The sequence below is a fragment of the Nyctereutes procyonoides genome, unplaced genomic scaffold, assembly GCF_905146905.1.
Source record: "Nyctereutes procyonoides isolate TBG_1078 unplaced genomic scaffold, NYPRO_anot_genome, whole genome shotgun sequence".
Classification (NCBI taxonomy): domain Eukaryota; kingdom Metazoa; phylum Chordata; class Mammalia; order Carnivora; family Canidae; genus Nyctereutes; species Nyctereutes procyonoides.
Window position 1 is genome coordinate 13,655,028 of NW_026575128.1, and position 18,453 is coordinate 13,673,480.

General features: G+C 43.6%; 1 pseudogene; it reads left to right on the top strand.

The window, feature by feature from the left end:
* The first annotated feature begins 9 nt into the window (after positions 1–9).
* Positions 10–17,646, top strand: LOC129520758 (cytochrome P450 4A11-like; annotated as a pseudogene).
* The last annotated feature ends 807 nt before the right edge of the window (positions 17,647–18,453 follow it).

Consider the following 18,453-nt stretch of genomic DNA (forward strand, 5'->3'; position numbering starts at 1 on the left):
TGCACTTGGCAGGATGAGCACTGGGTGTTATGCTATATGTTGGCAAATTGAACTCCAAAAAAAAAAAAAAAAAAACAGAAGAAGAAGAAGAAAGAAAAAAAAAAAAGAAAGAAATAGCCTCCTGGCCTCAGGAAAAAAAAAATGTATATCTCAGAAAAAAAAAATGTTGACCATGCCAGCACAATTTAGTGAGACTTAAGCTCAGACTCTACAGACAGTTCTGCATTCTGCTTTCATCACTTCATTGTAAGCTCTACTCACATCATACAAAATTCTCAATGACTGTGAAATCTAGCTACATGGTATTCTCCACACTTGCTCACAAAAAATTCCCTGCATAGTGAGGCTTGTATTTATGGTGATATGTGGGATTGATCCCCAAAGCATGCTTCTGCACCACGGTCAGGGATCAAACAGAAGAAACATAAAATGCCCTGCAACTATGGGAGATAGCATGTGTGCACTGGAGCCTGGTTTTGAGCAAATGGTTCACAGTAATGCCTCTGGGGCCATACCGCCTGAGTCTGAATGCTGTCTCCACCTCTTGCCAGTAGAGTGGCCCTGGGCAGGCAGCTAAGCACTTTGTGCCTTACTTTTGCCACTTAGACTACAGGTTTCTTTGTTTTTTATTTGACATTTTTTACTTTAAATTGCTGTTAGTTAACATCTAGTGTATATGTTTTCCAGAGTACAATTTAGTGATTTATCAATTACATTAACACCCAGTCCTCATTACATCAAGTGCACCTTCTTCATGCCCATCACCCAATATTCCCATCCTCACACACCTCCCCTCCAGGTACCCTCTGTTTGTTTCCTATAGTTAGGCTCTTAAGGTTTGCCTCCCTCTTTGTTTTTATCTTCTTTTATTTTCCTTCCCTTCCCTATGCTCATCTGTTTTGTTTCTTAACAAAAAACATATATGTGAGTGAAATCACATGTTTTTTTTAATCTTTCTCTGACACATTTCACTTAGCTTAATGCCCACTAGTTCCATCCATTTCCTTACAAAGGACAAGACTTCATTCTTTTGGATGGATGAGTAATATTCCATTCTGTGAATTTATACCACTTCTTTATGTATCTGTCAATGGACATCTGGGGTCTTTCTATGTTTTGGTGATTGTGGACATTGTTGCTATAAACATTGGAATGAATGCATGTGCCCCTTCAAATCACCGTGCTGGTTTCCTTTGTGTAAAAACCTCGTAGTGCAATTGCTGGATTGTAGGTAGCTCCATTTTCACTTTCTGAGGAACTTCTATACTGTTTCCACAGCGGCTGCACCAGTTTGCATTCCCACCAACAGTGTGAAACAGTGAGCCTCTTTCTGCATCCTCACCAGCATCTATTGTTTTCTGAGTTGTTAATTTTAGCCATTCTGACTGGTGCGAGGTGGTTTTGACTTCTATTTCCCTGACGCTGAGTGGTGTTGAGCATTTTTTCATGGTCTGTTGGTCATTTGTATGTCTTCCTTGGAGAAATGTCTGCTCGTGCCTTCTGCCTCCTCCTTGACTGGATTTTTTGTTTTTGGGGTAATGAGTTTGATAAGTTTTTTAAAATTTTTATTTATTTTAATTTTTGCCAGAAAAAAATAATTTGGTTTTGTAAAAATAGATTTTGGATAGTAGCCCTTTATCTGATAAGACATTAGGTAATACCTAATACCTTCTCCCATTCCATCAGTTGCCTTTTAATTTTGTTGATCATGTCCTGTACTGTGCAGAAGCTTTCTGATCTTGATGAGGTCCCAATAGATACTTGCATCTGGAGGCATGTCTAAAAAGAAGTAGCTGTGTCTGAGGTCCAAAGGGTTGCTGCCTGTTTTCTCTTCTAGGCTTTTGATGGTTCCCTGTCTTACATTTAAGTCTTTCAACCATTTTGAATTTCTTTCTGTGTATGGTGTAAGAAAGTGGTCCAGTTTCTTTCTTCTGCATATCACTGTTCAGTTATGCCAACACCATTTGTTGAAGAGATTGTCTTTTTCCTACTGGATATTCTTTCCTGCTTTGTCGAAGATTAGTTTGCCATATTGTGTGGGTTCATTTCTGGGTTCTTTATTCTGTTCCATTGGACTCTGTGTCTGTTTTTGTGCCAGTGCCTATTGTGTTGATGATCATAGCTTTGTAATACAGCTTGAAGTCTGGGATTGCAATGCCCCCTGCTTTGCTCTCTTTTTCAACATTACTTTGGCCTTTTCTGATTTGATACAAATTTTAGTGTTGTTTGTTCTAGCTATGTGAAAAATTCTGGTGGTATTTTGATAGAGATTGCACTCCATTTCTTTGTGTCTTCTTCAATTTCTTTCGTAAGTGTTCTATAGTTTTCAGCAGGGACCTTTTACCTCTTTGGTTAGGTTTATTCCTAGGGATCTTACAATTTTTGGTGCAATTGTAAATGGGATCAATTCCTTCATTTCTCTTTCTGCAGCTTCATTATTGGTATATAGAAATGCAACAGAGGTACAAACAGAAGTACATTGATTTTATATCTTGCAACTTTGCCTAATTCATATACCAGTTCTAGTAATTTTTTGGTGGAGTCTTTCCAGTTTTCTACATAGAGCATCATGTCATCTACAAAGAGCAAAAGTTTCCCTTCTTCCTTACCGATGTGGATGCCTTTTATTTCTTTTTATTGTCTAATGCCCGAGGCCAGGAATTCCAGTATTATATTGAACAATAGTCGTGAGAGTCAACATCCCTGTATGTTCCTGACCTTAGGGGAAAAGCTCTCAGTTTTTCCCCATTGAGGTTGATATTAGTTGTGGGTCTTTCGTATATGGCCTTTATGATGTTGAGCTATGTATGTTCCTTCTATCCCTATTTTTGTCAAATGCTTTTTCTGCATCCGTTGAGAGGATCATATGGTTCTTATCCTTTCTTTTATTAATGTGGTGTATCACATTGATTGATCCGTGGATATTGAACCACTCTGGAGTCCAGGAATAAAACCCACTTGATCATGTCAATAATTCTTTTAACGTACTGTTAATTTAATTTGCTAGTAACTTGTTGAGAATTTTTGTAGTTGTGTTCGTCAGGGATAGTGGTCTTGTAATTCTCCTTTCTAGTGGGGTCTTTGGCTTTGGAATAAAAGTAATGTTGGCCTCAGAGAATGGGTTGGAAATTTTCCTTCTGTTTCTGTTTTGTGGAACAGTTTCAGAAGAATAGGTGTTTCTTCTTCTTTACATGTTGGTAGAATTGCCCTGGGAAGCTCTCTCCGTCCCCGAGCTCTTGTTTATTGGAAGATTTTTGATAACTGGTTCAATTTCTTCACTGGTTATGGGTCTGTTCAAATTATCTGTTTCTTCCTGTTTCGGTTGTGGTTGTTTATATGTATATGTGTTAGTATGCTTCTAGGCATTTATCCATTTCTTCCACATTGCCCAAATTGCTAGCATAGAGTTGCTCATAATCTTCCCTGATAAGTGTATTCCTGTGGTATTGGTTAGGATCCCTCTTCTTTCTTTTGTGATTTTATTTATCCAGGTCCTTTCTCTTCTCTGTTTATTAGGTCTGGGTAGCAGTTCATCAGTTCTGTTAATTCTTTAAAAGAACCAGCTTACAGTTTCATTGATCTGTTGTACTGTGTTTTTTAAAAAAATATTTCTGAAAAAAAGAAAAAATATTTCTGTATCATTTATTTCTGCTTTAATCTGTATCATTTCCCTTCTTCTGCTGGTTTTGGGCGTTATTTGCTGTTTATTCCCCCAACTCCTTTGGGTATAAGGTTAATTGTGTATTTGAGATACTTTTTGTTTCCCAAGGAAGGCCTGGATTGCTATATACTTCCCCTCTTATGACCACGTTCGCTGCATCCCAAAGTTTTGCACTGTCGTTTTTATTTTCATTTACTTCCATGCATATTTTTTTCTTCTTTAATTTTGTGGTTAATCTATTCATTGTTGTGTAGGATGTTCTTTAACCTCCATGTATCTGTGGTCCCTCCAAATGTTTTCCTTCTTTTTCATCACATCCTAGATTTATTACAACTGACCTGCTGGCAAAAGGATAGAACTGTTACATAAAGACTTCAATTCCATGTATGTATCTTGACTACGGGAGGAATTCAAAAAGAATACAGGGTAAAATATTCCAAAGCTCCAAGGAGCAGTTATGACACTGAGCTCCATTTTTTGGGTCAAACAAGGCAATATCCCTGCACATTAGCTTTTCGATAGTTTTTATACATTTTTTCTATGGCATAAGGGAAAAATAACCAAAGCTCATCATGTACAGTTCTTACATGTTTTCTGATTTTGTGAACAGTATACTACACCTTTCTGTTTCAATAGAAATACATTGTAATAAACTCCTTGCCCTTAAATCTATAGTTCCGAATTTTTCTTGTGCTTGACTTCAAGTTTCATAGCATTGGAAACTAGTGGCTGGAAAATATGCATGGTAGCATCTCACTCCTTTTGTTTTGTTTTGTTTTGTTTTATAGATTTATTTTCTATTGGTGTTCAATTTGCCAACATAAAGAATAACACCCAGTGCTCATCCCATCAAGATCTCACTCCTTTTGTATAGGTTGAGGCCTGATTTGTGACCCAGTGTGTAATCTATTCTGGAGAATGTTCCATACTCACTCAAAAATAATCTGCATTCTGCTGCTTTAGGATGAAAAGGTCTGATGATAACTGGCCTGGTATGTCATTCAAAGCCATTGTTTCCTTGTCGATGGTGTTTAGATGACCTGTTCGTTACTGTGAGTGGGGTGTTAAAGTCTCCTACTTTTATTGTATCTTTATCCTTGAGTTTCTTTAGTTTGTGATTAATTGATTTATATATTTGGCTGCTCCCAAGTGGGGGACATAAATATTCACAAGTATCGGATTTTTTGTTGGATAGACCCCTTTATTATGATATAGTGCCCTTCTTCATCTCTTATTAAACCTCTTTGGTTTAAAATCTAGTTTGTCTGATATAAGTATGGCTACTCTTGCTTCTTTTTGATGTCCATTAGCATGGTAAATGGTTTTCCATTCCCTCACTTTTGATCTGGAGGTGTATTTGAATCTAAAGTGAGTCTCCTATAAGCAGCATATCCATGGATCTTGTCATTTTTTTAATGTATTCTGGTATCCTTCGTCTTTTGACTGGAGCATTTAGTCCATTTACATTCAGAGTAATTATTGGTAAGTTTGCATTTAGTGCCATTATATTACCTGTAAAGTCACTATTCCTGTAGATCGCCAATTTCCTTTCTGCTTTTTTTGGTTTGGTCTCTCTTTGCTCCTCCAATGGTCCCCCTTAATGTTTCTTGTGGGGGTGGTTTAGTTAAAGTCCATGAACTCCTTTTGTTTTGGCTTGTCTTGTAAACTCTTTATCTCTCCTTCTATTCTGAATGACAGCCTTGTGGGATAAAATATTCCTGGCTACTTACTCTCCCCCTTTGGCATGTTAAATATATCATACCATTCTCTTCTGGCCTGCCAAATTTCTGTGGATAGATCTGCTGCTAACCTTATGTTGTCTGCCCCTATAGGTTAAGTACCCTTTGTCCCTAGCCGATTTCAGAATTGCCTCTTTATTTTGTATTTGCTAAGTTTCACTGTGATATGTGTTGGTGTTGACTTGTTTTTGTTGATTTTGAAGGTAGTTCCCTATGCTTCTTGGACTTGAATACCTGTTTCCTTCCCCAGATTAGGAAGTTCTCAGCTGTGAGCTGTTCAAATTATCCTCTGCCCCCTTTTCCTGCTTTTCCCTTCTGTGACTCCTATGATATAAATATTATTGTGCTTTATGAAATCGCTGAGTTCCATAAGTCTACGTTGATGATCTAATAATTAGCTCTCTTCTCTCCAGCTTCATTCTTTTCCATAATTTATCTTCTATATCACCCATTTGTTCCTCTCCTTCTTTCACCCTCATTTTGATTACATCCAGTCAGTTTTGCATATCAGTTATAGTATTTTTCTATTTCATCCTGACTAGTATTTAGGTCCTCTATCTCTGCGGCAAGGGTTTCCCTGGTGTCTTGTATGCTTCTTTCAAGCCCAGATAGCATTCTCATGACTGTTGCTCTAAATTCTTCTTCAGTTATATTGCTTATAACTGTTTTGAGAAAATCCCTGGTTGCGATTTCTTCTTGACCTTTCCTTTGGGGGAGAATTCCTCTGCCTTGTCATTCGGCATGTTTTATGTTCCTATGAGTAATGCTATATTAAGAAGGGATCATACACTGTTCAGCACTTCAGGAAGTGTTCTGCTGTATGCTACGTGCACTCTGCTGTTAAATTTTGGCTCCTCTTTCCCACAGGTCAGTCCTCTGTAGAGTGTCACCTTGTTTGCAGTGGGGAGTATTTGTACATTAACTAGATGTGCTTTGATTTGTTTCTTAAAATAAGCCTACAGAAAAGAAATAGCAAAAAAGCCTGATCCACAAAAAAAGAGAAAGGAGAAAGAATGAAAACAAACAAAACACTGTAATCCCAATTCCAAAGGAAACAACAACAACCAAAAAGATGAAAGAAAAAGAAAAGAAAGAAAACCTGATCCTATTTACACCAGAACTGAAGTTGATACTTTGGAGCTCTCTATGGTCAGTAGACATGTCACATGCAGGGGGCCTATGTTGGTCTTCTGAGGGAGAGGCCCACTGTGCAGGCTCACAGTCAGCTGCCCTAGGTAACACGACCCTTCAAGGTCCAGGAGGCAGTGTTGGGCGCAAGCGCCTCTGCCTCCATTGGAGGCACGGTAGTTCTCTCTGAAGTCTGACCACGTTGGTGGGATGGGGGGTGGGAAGTTGAGGTGGGGAGGAGGAGAATAGTAATGTCACCCCACTCTCTGGTTTGGAGGAGATGATATTGCACCCACCGCTGTTCAAGAAGCCCTCACAGGAAACAAATAATCTCCCCTCCTGTGTCCCAGGTCTATATCAGATCCTTGCCCTCACTCCATCTGTGCTCAGGCTGTGGACACACCTGGTGCCAGAACTGTCCATTTTATGTCAGACCCATGGCCATAATTTAAATCTCCACATCATAAAGGACCTGGAACACCCTGGACCTACTCCCTTCCCAAAGAGGGGAGCCTCGCCACCTTGAGAATTAAGATTCTTTTAAAAATCTGTTCTTAGGTTGGTGTAGGAGAAAACATAGGGAGTTCCTTGCTCACTGTATAGAATATGATAACTGCTCACTAAATACCACTTATGACCAGCATTATTTAATCAGTTCTATAGAGGAAACCAAAGACTCATGGAGGAAAACATGGAGTGACACTCAGAATTGTAACCGAGAGGGTCCCACGTCCAACCTCTCTCCACAACTGCCCCCCCCCATGTGCTACACGCAGAGCTGGTGCTGGGCCATGTAAGGGAAGAGGATCCAGAGTCTCTGGTCTGAGGCCAGAGAGGGTGGGAAAGTATCCACGGAACTCAGGAAAGTTGAGAGGAATGGGTAAAGTGGTTACGTGTCCTGGGGTTTGGAGAAGAGCCAAGGATTAAGGGGAAAAAAGGAAAGAAATCTGACCACACAGGTTGTGTAATGCATCTCCTGTTGCAAGGTCAGCCACAGGAGGAGGGCATAGGAATAATAAGGTAGATAGTGAGAAACAGAGCAGAAGAGGGAGGCCCCTCAAATGCTGCCTTCCAAAGAACTCCTCATGAAAACATCTTGGTCTCCATTTTGAATTATGAACTTGGAGTGGGTTTGGAGGGAGAAAATCAGGAACAAAGTAAGGGTGTGAAGATAAATTGTTCTCCTCAAAAAAAAATTGTCCTCCTTAGATGCATATTCACATGATCTCCTTGAGCTGTAGCCCCCACCCGTCTCCCAAGCACTCTTCACCTGGTGAACTCCTACTCACCCTTCAGGGTCCTATTCTTGTTTGTTGTTTTATCCTTCCCTGGATGGGCCCAGTCCACTATTCACTGTTTCAGTACAGGCCTTACCAAGTTTTCCTGTACTGCCTTAGTTTTCTGCCTTTACCTCCCAGAGCGTGAGCTCAGGAAGCATTTGCTGAGTGCATCAGTGACTGACTGAATGAGCATTCCTGGAAGGAACTTGTCAAAGGAACGCTTACCCCCATTACAGAAGGAGAATCTGAGGCACAGAGAGTGTGATTGCCTGGCTTCATATGTCCTGAGCGAGCCCTGAGGTTCAGCCTCCTGAGTGTGAGGCCAGTGCTCTGCCTGCCGGCACAGTCAGCCCATGACACAAGTGAATGGTGGACTGGGACAAGTGTGGGGAACAGTGCAGAGGAGGCTGGGGCAGACAGTATGGAGGCCCCCGGATTATAATATCAGTTGGCCCTTCAAAGGCGATTTTCCTCTGGCCACATCACTTTAGCTCCCCGTAAGTGTTCTTTTCTCAGAAATGGGATAATCATTAACCCAAGCACACCCCCTGAACATTTGGTAAACTAGGCTGTACATTTTTTGCAGTCACAGTTCATGTCTTTTTGGCTGGCCACTGTGGCCTGGCGTGTAGCTCACCGCCAGGCACAGAATAGGTGCTCCTGAAATACTGATGAATAACGGGGATAAGGGCAAAGGGCAATGTGCCTGGGCATTATCACTGTCTGTTCAGGTTTCCTTCCTACCGATTCCTAAGGTGGATCCTCCAGGTAATAAACTCTGGAATCCCAATCTAAGCTCTGCCCCTGTGCTTCACTCCCCCTCCAGGTGAAGAGGGCATCCTCCCCTGATTGACTAGGCTGGGTGCTCAGGGGATTTCAGCAACACTCAGGGAGAGTCAGTGACCCAGTAGCCCCTGAACCATGAGTGTCTCTGTACTGAGCCTCACCAGACCCCTGGACACTGTGTCTGGGCTCCTGCAGGTGGCCTCCCTGCTAGGCCTGGCTCTGCTACTGCTCAAGGCAGCACAACTCTACCCACGCAGGCAGTGGCTGCTTAAAGCTGTCCAGCAGTTCCCATCTGCTGCTTCCCACTGGCTCTTCGGGCACAAGAAGGAGGTAGGAAGGGGCTGGACTGGGGAGAGGGAGGGCTGGGGGGGCTGGGGAAGGCAGAAACTGCCTACCCAACATCTGTTTGGTGCCAGTACTAGCTGTGTGGGAGGGGTGCCCAAGGCAAGGAGAAGCCCACCTATAGAGGGGCTCACCAATGGTTTATGGATTCAACAAGTAGTAGGAGTCAACTGGGGAGTTGTAGTCAACTGACTCAAGGAACCCAAGGACATCTTGATAAATGATGATTTGATGAATGAACAAAGCATGAGAAACGGCTTCTAATGTCCAATTTGGAGTTCCCAAATCTTCCGCAGATTCTTGGGCTTCCCTCTATCAGAGCATTAGTATCCTCTATTGTCAGGGCCTCTTAAATCTGTCAGTTAGCAAAATAAAATATATAAATTTAAATTTTAAAATACAATCCATTTTATGCTCCAAATAAGTAAAATTATATGGCAAAACTTCTTACCAAGTGATAAAATTGTCATAAATTTTTTATGCAAATGTTGCACTAATGACTTCCTGAAGTTTTGTACACCATGGAGTCAATCCCTGATAAGTTTCTGTAGGCAGTTGATTGTGAAGGCTGCTAATTCTACTCAACAATGGGACAGAATCTGACCTCTGGACAAACCTTGGACAGCCCAGAAAGTCTGTATCAGAGGCAACGTCATAAGAAACAGTTGTGAATACTTAGTTCTTCTGGTAGATCAAGAACTCTCCCCCTATGCCCATCCTGCCCTTTCCCCTGGCACTAGTCCTGGAACCAGAAGGTTCTATTGATTTATCTTTCTTTTGGTGACAGTTGCAAAAAGAAGACGAGCTGCAGCTGCTACTGAAATGGATAGAGGACTTCCCATGTGCATTTGCTCGCTGGATATGGGGCACAGAGGCAGAGATCCTGATCTATGACCCTGACTACATGAAACTGATCCTGGGGCGATCTGGTGAGAGGACACCCTCATACCTGTTGAAGCAGCTCTTCCCTCTTGGACACATGCCCAGGGTTCTGTGAAATTGCAAAAAACCATGAGAGGCTCAGCCCTCAATACCTGACCCTCTATTAACCATCCACCCCCCCACCCCTTGTCCCAGAAGCCAGATGAAGGCCAGATAATTCTTTAACTGAATGCTGAAAGAGCTGTGTTGGGCTGTTTTCTTTTCTTTTCCTTTACTTTCTTTTTTCCCTGGCTTCTTTTCTCTTTTCTAATCTTTTCTATTGTGTTCTGTTCCTTTTTTTCCTGTAATTTTCTTCTTCCTTCCTTGCTGCCTGCCAGCCTTCTTTACTTCCTTTCTTAACCAAACTGAGATGATTGCAGAACTGAAAGACAGCTTCTCATACAAGAGTGCTTGGATTTGGCGCTTCTAACTATTGCCTGTGCTGGGTAATGGGATGTCTGAGACTCAACAACTTATACAAGAAAACTCAGAAATTCTGTCTTTTTTGATGCTAAAAGGAGCTTCAGTGTCCATTGAAAGATGAATGGATAAAGAAGATGCGGTCTATATATACGATGGAATATTACTCAGCCATTAGAAACAACAAATACCCATCATTTGCTTCGACGTGGATGGAACTGGAGGGTATTATGCTGAGTGAAATAAGTCAATTGGAGAAGGACAAACATTATATGGTCTCATTCATTTGGGGAATATAAAAAATAGTGAAATGGAATAAAGGGGAAAGGAGAAAAATAAGTGGGAAATATCAGAAAGGGAGACAGAATATGAAAGACTCCTAACTCTGGGAAACAACTAGGGGTGGTGGAAGGGAAGGTGGGCGGGGGGTGGGGGTGACTGGGTGGTGGGCACTGAGGTGGGCACTTAATGGGATGAGCACTGGGTGTTATTCTGTATGTTGACAAATTGAAAACCAATAAAAAATAAATTTATTAAGAAAATAGTGAAAGGAAATAAAGGGGAAAGGAGAGAAAATGAGTGAAAATATTAGTGAGGATGACAAAATATGAGAGACACCCAATTCTGGGAAACGAACAAAGGGTAGTGGAAAGAGAGGTGGGTGGAGGGTTGGGGTGACTGGGTGATGGGCACTGAGGAGGGCACTTGGCAGATGAGCACTGGATGTTATGCTATATATTGGCAAATTGAACTCTAATAAAAAACTTTTTTAATAAAATAAAATAAAAATAAAACAAAACTTTTGTTTCTGTCCAATCCACCTACCTTGTCCAGTGAGGCTTTGTTGTGGGACATTGAGTTTGTCATCTTGAACCCACATTCACTATCAGGAAAGAAAAAGAGTCCATTTGAGAGGCAGGGGGAAGTGGCTTGACACAAAATGCCAGCTGACAAGCATCAGCAAGGGATGGGGGCCAAAGGTCTAGACCACAATTGCCTTTGGGGCCAGCCTGATTTCCTTGGTCACCACCAGTTTGCTGTCATGTCCTTCATACTTTCAGACCCAAAATCTGATGGCTCCTACAGACTCATGGCTCCCTGATAGGTAAGTATATCTAACTAGGACTATGGTCCACCATCTGCTTGGGTTTGCCAGCAACTATCCATTTGGCCCAGACTAACAAGAGGAGACCAGCAACGCAGTGACTCCACTCAACTCTGAATTGAGCCCCATTCTCTCCTTCTGATAAAACCCTCAACCCCTCCAAATGGTGGTGGAGCCCTCCTATAGCTCAGCTTCTCCCACATTGCTTCTCAGCCCTCACCAACAAATTCAGCGGACTACTGACGGAAGTCCTTGTGCGACCCATCCCCTGCTCTGTTTCAACCTCCATGTCACAGCTGTCATAACCACTTCCTGGCCTCAGGCTTTAGGAAGTTCCCTATGACATGCACTGGCTTTTCCTGCTTTGCCAAAAATGCCCTTCTTCTGACACCCTGGGTTCCACCCAAATTGTCCCTGGATAACTCGGGCAAGGTCCCTTCCCACCCACCCCCTAACACACTGTGGTCCAGGGTATGGTTTGCTCTTGCTGAATGGAGAGATATGGTTCCAGCACCGGCGGATGCTGACCCCAGCCTTCCACTATGACATCCTGAAGCCCTACATGAGACTCATGGCTGACTCTGTCCAAGTGATGCTGGCAAGTTGAACTCTATCTCACCTGCACACTCACACTCACAGCACAGTTCAAAAAGTCCATTCTCAGACAGCTGTGTCCTTCAGAAATCCATTAGCATGGCCCTTGGAATCACACACTTACACCCTGCAATGAGACATAGCCCCAGGAGTGTGGACGGGACTGGAAAGCACCCTGGCAACCACTTTCATCCACTCTTTGCTCCCTGCCCACAGGAGAGAGAAACATGGTGGAGATAGGGTCCCTTCTCCTCCCACTTGCATGTCTTTGGCTTGGATAGGAAGAGAAGTCAATACCCCTGGAGAATAGGACAAGCTGCCCCTGGCTGGCCTGGGAAGTAGCAGCTTCAGTGGCAGCAGGGACATCCCAGATGTCACTCAGGTGGGCTCTGGGGTGGGATTGAAGGCTTCTGCATGGGTCTTAGCCATTCCGTGGAGGGAAATGCAGACCAGGTCTCAACCCCCAGGGCTGGGTCCTCCCAGAACATCACCTCTGAGCATGACTGTATTGCTCACTCACTGTACTCAGTTAATATTTCCTGAACAAGAGGAATTGACATTCCAGATACTCCTTTCTTAGGAACTCCTGTAGTGACCTCTAGTCCTTTATCTTGTCTTGACACTTGTTCCCTAAACTGGGACTTCATCTATTGCTCTGTGTAGGTCAGTCCCAGGGCAGAAAAGATTCCCCCTTTATCTCCTGAGAAACAATTGTTCCAGTCTACTAAAAGGTGATTGCCGCCATAACTTATCCAAAAGTCAGCCTCAAGAGATCATTCTTAATAAAATAACAAAAGTTTCTGAGAAAATACTCAACAAATCACAAATATTCAGCTCTATGGTCCTAAATTGATGAAACACAACTGCTTTAGAAAATGAGGACATGATATCAGAATATGTGGAGAAGCAGAGAGAGAGCCTAGTCTCGTCAGCATGGGCCTTCTAGAGCTGTAGAGAAGGATCAATGTGTCCCTCTATACAGGACAAGTTGGAGGAACTTCACAGCCAGAACTCACATCTGGAGATCTTTGAACATGCCTCCTTGATGACCTTGGACACCATTATGAAGTGTGCCTTCAGCTACCAGGACAACCACCAGGCAGACAGGTCAGTGAAATGCTTAGCAACAGCGTCCTATTTACTACAAACTGGCGTGGACTCATCTGGAGGCAATACGGGTAGTTGGGATGTTTACCAACCCAAAGAACCACATTCTGCAGAGAGCCCCAGTCTGACACAGTCAAATTCAGCCCACGCCAAACCTGCATTAGGCACAGACCCTGATCCCCACCTTAGGGAGAAGCCTGGCTCCCCTAGTCCATGCCTTGGTCTCCAGGGCATAAGACAGAAATGTCAGATGCCTAGGGTCACCTGCACCAATGACTGAGAAACCTCCACCCACAGCCCCACTCCACTCAAGTTCAGATGCCTCCCTCCACCTAGTCCCTTCTGCACTTTCTGCAGTCCTTCTGCACCTGTTTCCCCGGGTGAGGAATGTTTTCTACCAGAAAGACATCTTCTACTGGCTGACTTCTGAAGTCCGCAGGAACCACAAGGCCTGCCGGCTTGCCCATGAACACACAGGTTGGACTCTGCCCACAGGACACCTCCCCTCCTTCATTAGGCACATCCCAAAGCAATGGGCTCTGACCCCTCAGGCAGAGGACTGCACCTCAGTGCCCCTCCAGAACCTGGGACAAACCCACTCTGGATCTCCACCTGGTGCACCTGTTAGGGTGCCAGGTAAAATGCAGGAAGCTACATGCATCACAACATGGGTGAAGGTTGAATGAGCCCCCCTGCCAGCCACATAAAAGCAGAGTCTCCTTGGGCTGTACTGTTGAGGGGAGCACTGACATGCAAATACCTGGTGCTAGAGCTCTCACCCTGGCATGCACACCATTGCTACACTCTTTCTGACCTCCCTGGCACCCTGACTCGGGCACAAGGGGCCGGTGGGCTACATGGCTGGCTATGTCTGGGCACCCAGAGCTCTAAACTCCACCTGGGAACACTGTTTGGCAAGACTGAGTGATCAAGCTGAGAAGGCTCACCTACAGGAGGAGGGAAAGCTGGAGAAGATCAGGAACAAGAGGCACTTGGACTTCCTGGACATCCTCCTCTTTGCCAAAGTGAGGTCATGGGAGGGGGGCACTGGGATGGGAGTGGCAGGGGAGGCCTGAGCATTTGCCCACCGGTGGGGAGCAAGGGTGCAAACTCAAAGTCTGCCCTCTCTCTGGGTCTTCCCAGATGGAGAATGGGAGGGGCTTGTCTGACAAGGACCTCCGTGCAGAAGTAGACACATTCATGTTTGAGGGGCATGACACCACAGCCAGTGGCATCTCCTGGATCCTCTATGCTCTGGCCACACACCCCGAGCATCAGCAGACATGCCGGGAGGAGATCCAGAGCCTTCTGAGAGATGGTGCCTCCATCACCTGGTGAGTGCTCATGAGACGGTAGGGCCCTACACCCTAACTAGAGGACACCCTGGTTGCCAGGGCCTATCCCGCACTTCAAGGCAGCTTTCTTTAGGGAGCACCTGGACCAGATGCCCTACACCACCATGTGCATCAAGGAGGCATTGCGACTCTATCCACCACTGACTGTTGGCAGAGAGCTCAGGAAGCCCATTACCTTCCCTGATGGACGCTCCTTGCCCAAAGGTATGGCCTTCACTACTCTCACTCTGTAAGCACTCAGTGCCGACATATGGGAGGTCTGAAATCCACATTTTTGGGTGAAGTGCACTGAGGAGGACACATGACAGGAGGATTACTGGGTGTCATACTATATGTTGGCAAATTGAACTTTAAAGAAAAAAGTACTAAAAAATAAAATAAACGGAAGTTCCCCTTTGTACCTAGGGAGAATAGGCTCTATTTCTGTTTTTTTCTGCACATAACATGAAAAGTGTATCTTGATTCTTAGATATTGAAGGAATAGAATCCTAAGTTTCTATCCTTATCCACAACAGACATTCATTCCCCGAGGGTTCCATCATTTTATGACACTATATTATTATCATCAATGGCACTGACATTTTGTGAGTTTAAGCTATATATATCCTATTCCTGACTCCAGGAACACAACTCCTGAAGGATTTCAGTCTTCGTTGATAACCTTTTGGATATCATCCAGATTTGATGTAATGATTGGATAGCTCCTTGATGACAAATACAAAAAAAAACTATATGCCTGTCCATTAAATTAATGACTCAGGAGCTGTAAGTGGCTCAGCTGTTGTGTATATGTCTGGGCTTATGTCATGATCCTGAGACCCTGGAATGGGGCTCCCTGCTCAGTGGGGAGTCTGCTTTTCCCTCTGACACTCCCCTGGTCATGCTCTTTCTCACTCTCTCAAGTAAATACAGAAACATTTTATATAAAAATATTTTTTTGTTTTTTTTTTTCAGCATTTATTTATTTTTTTTTTTTTTGGAGTTCAATTCGGCAACAGGTAGAATAACACCCAGTGCTCATCCCATCACGTGCCCCCGTCATTGCCCATCACCCAGTTACCCCCACCCCCTGACCACTCCCTTTCTACCACCCTTTGTTCGTTTCCCAGAGTTAGGAGTCTCTCATGTTCTGTCTCCCTTTCTGATATCTACCACTCATTTTTTTCTCCTTTCCCCTTTATTCCCTTTCACTATTTTTTATATTCCCCAAATGAAGGAGACCATATAATGATTGTCCTTCTCCGATTGGCTTATTTCACTCAGCATAATACCCTCCAGTTCCATCCACGTCAAAGCAAATGGTGTGTATTTGTCGTTTCTAATGGCTGAGTAATATTCCATTCTATACATAACCACATATTCTTTATCCATCATCTTTCGATGGACACCGAGTCTCCTTCCACAGTTTGGCTATTGTGGACATTGCTAGAAACATTGGGGTGCAGGTGTCCCGGCCTTTCATTGCATCTGTATCTTTGGGGTAAATCCCCAGCAGTACAATTGCTGGGTCTTAGGGCAGGTCTATTTTTAACTCTTTGAGGAACCTCCACCAGTTTTCCAGAGTTGCTGCACCAGTTCACATTCCCACCAACACTGCAAGAGCGTTCCCCTTTCTCCACATGCTCTCCAACATTTGTTGTTTACGGTCTTGTTAATTTTCCCCATTCTCACTGGTGTGAGGTAGGATCTCATTGTGGTTTTGATTTGTATTTCCCTGATGGCAAGTGATGCAGAGCATTTTCTCATGTACTTGTTTGCCACGTCTATGTCTTCCTCTGAGATTTCTGTTCATATCTTTTGCCCATTTCATGATTGGATTGTTTGTTTCTTTGCTGTTGAGTTTAATAAGTTCTTTATACATCTTGGATACTAGTCCTTTATCTGATACATCATTTGCAAATATCTTCTCCCATTCTGTAGGTTGTCTTTTAGTTTTGTTGACTGTTTCTTTTTTTTGTTGTTGTTTTTGACTGTTTCTTTTGCTGTGCAAAACCTTCTTATCTTCATGAAGTCCCAATAGTTCATTTTTGCTTTTTTTTTCCCTTCCTTCATGGATGTATCTTGCAAGAAGTTACTGTGGCCAAGTTTAAAAAGGGTGTTGCCTGTGTTCTCCTCTAGGATTTTGATTGACTCTTGTCTAATATTTAGATCTTTCATCCATTTTGAGTTTACCTTTGTATCTGTTGTAATAGAATGGTTTAAAAATAATCATGACTCAGTACATTGCACCTTCTCTACAAGGAGATGTTGGCTTCAGGAAGGGGCTTCAGAAATAGCATACAATTCTAATTCCCAAGATTTGATAGCTAGAGAGGGAGAGCACTGGGGCAGGGAGAGTTCTTCTTCCACCCTTATGGGGTTGAATGCATCAAGCATATGAGGGCACCCACTCTCATTCTTCAGATGACCCATTCCCAGGGAGCCCTCAGGTTGATGGAGAGAGCAGCTGGTGACCACATCTGAAGTCCCTGCCATGGTCTAGTCTACCTTTTAGCTCACCTCTGCTCTGAATCCCAGCCCTGTCACATCCCAGCTGGGTGGTCATAGGCAAGTTGCTCAGCCTCTCTGAGGCTTGGTGCTCACATGAACAATGGGCATTGGGCCTTCCTTGGAGGGTTGTTGTGAGATGGATTAGTCAATCAATGCATATTCCCCTAGGGCTCATGGATGGTACTTGGTAAACGTGAGTTGTCCCTTGAGCTCCTCTCTAACATAAGCCTCCGGTTCTTTCTGCTTCTCACCCTGGTCTGGGTCTACTAATCTGGGCACACATGCTGTGCCATGTCTGCCTCACCTCTCCTGCTACACTATCATTCCCCTCAGAGTGATGAGAAGCAGCTCTCATAGCAGCTGCCAAGTGGTGTGGGCAAGCACCTTGTCCCACAGGCAGGTATGACCATTCTTCTCTTTTGCTCCACAGGATTCTTAGTCTTGCTCTCCTTTTATGCTCTTCACCACAACCCAAATGTGTGGCCAAGCCCAGAGGTACGATGGCCTCGGAAGCCTGGGATGGGGGAATCCCTCTGCATGCCAATCCCTCCTCGGGTTCCATTTCTGGGTGTGTTCCGAGGTTGAGAGGAAGGAGGTCGTAGACCACATCTATCCTGACCCTGGGGTTTTTCTGCAGGTGTTTGACCCTTCCCGCTTTGCACCAGATGCCTCTCAACACAGCCATGCTTTCCTGCCCTTCTCAGGAAGATCAAGGTGAGGCACTTGTACTGGGATTGCAGGAGAGGGCTGTGTCCTAGCTACATTCCTAATGTTTGACTTCCTACATTTCCATGGGTGTTGCAGATATGCCCTGACATGTTGGTGTGCTGGGAAAGAGGTGCGTGTCTCTGTGCATGAAAGAAAGTGGTAATCAGCCAATAGAAACAACAAATACCCACCATTTACTTCGACGTAGATGGACCTGGAGGGTATTATGCTGAGTGAAATAAGTCAATTGGAGATGGAAAAACATTATACGGTCTCATTCATTTGGGGAATATAAAAAATAGTTAAAGGGAATAAAGTGGAAGGGAGAGAAAATGAGTGAAAATATCAGTGAGAGTCACAGAATATGAGAGACTCCTAACTCTGGGAAACCAACAAGGGGTTGTTGAAGGGGAGGTGGCTAGGGTCAGGGTGACTGGGTTATTGGCACTGAATGTGGCACTCTCTGGGATTAGCACTAGGTGTTATGCTATATGTTGACAAAATGAACTCCAATAAAAAAATTATAAAAAAGAAAAATTGGTAATCACTGTGTGCTATATTAACTTTGACCCATTGCTCTTACTCAATTTCCAGCCACAATTCAGTGTCAGTGGCTATTCAGTGGCTCAAGGCATTCTTGTTATTTCTTCACTTTACGAGGATGACTTTACTGAATCGGACATTCTCACATGCAGTTTTCAACTGTTGTCAATGTCAAGTCAGGATGGAATCCAAATATTTCTTTTGCACACATTCTCAAACCAGCCCCTCTCCCCACTCAACCCCCACTCTGCACCATTGCCTAGGTGCATTTGTT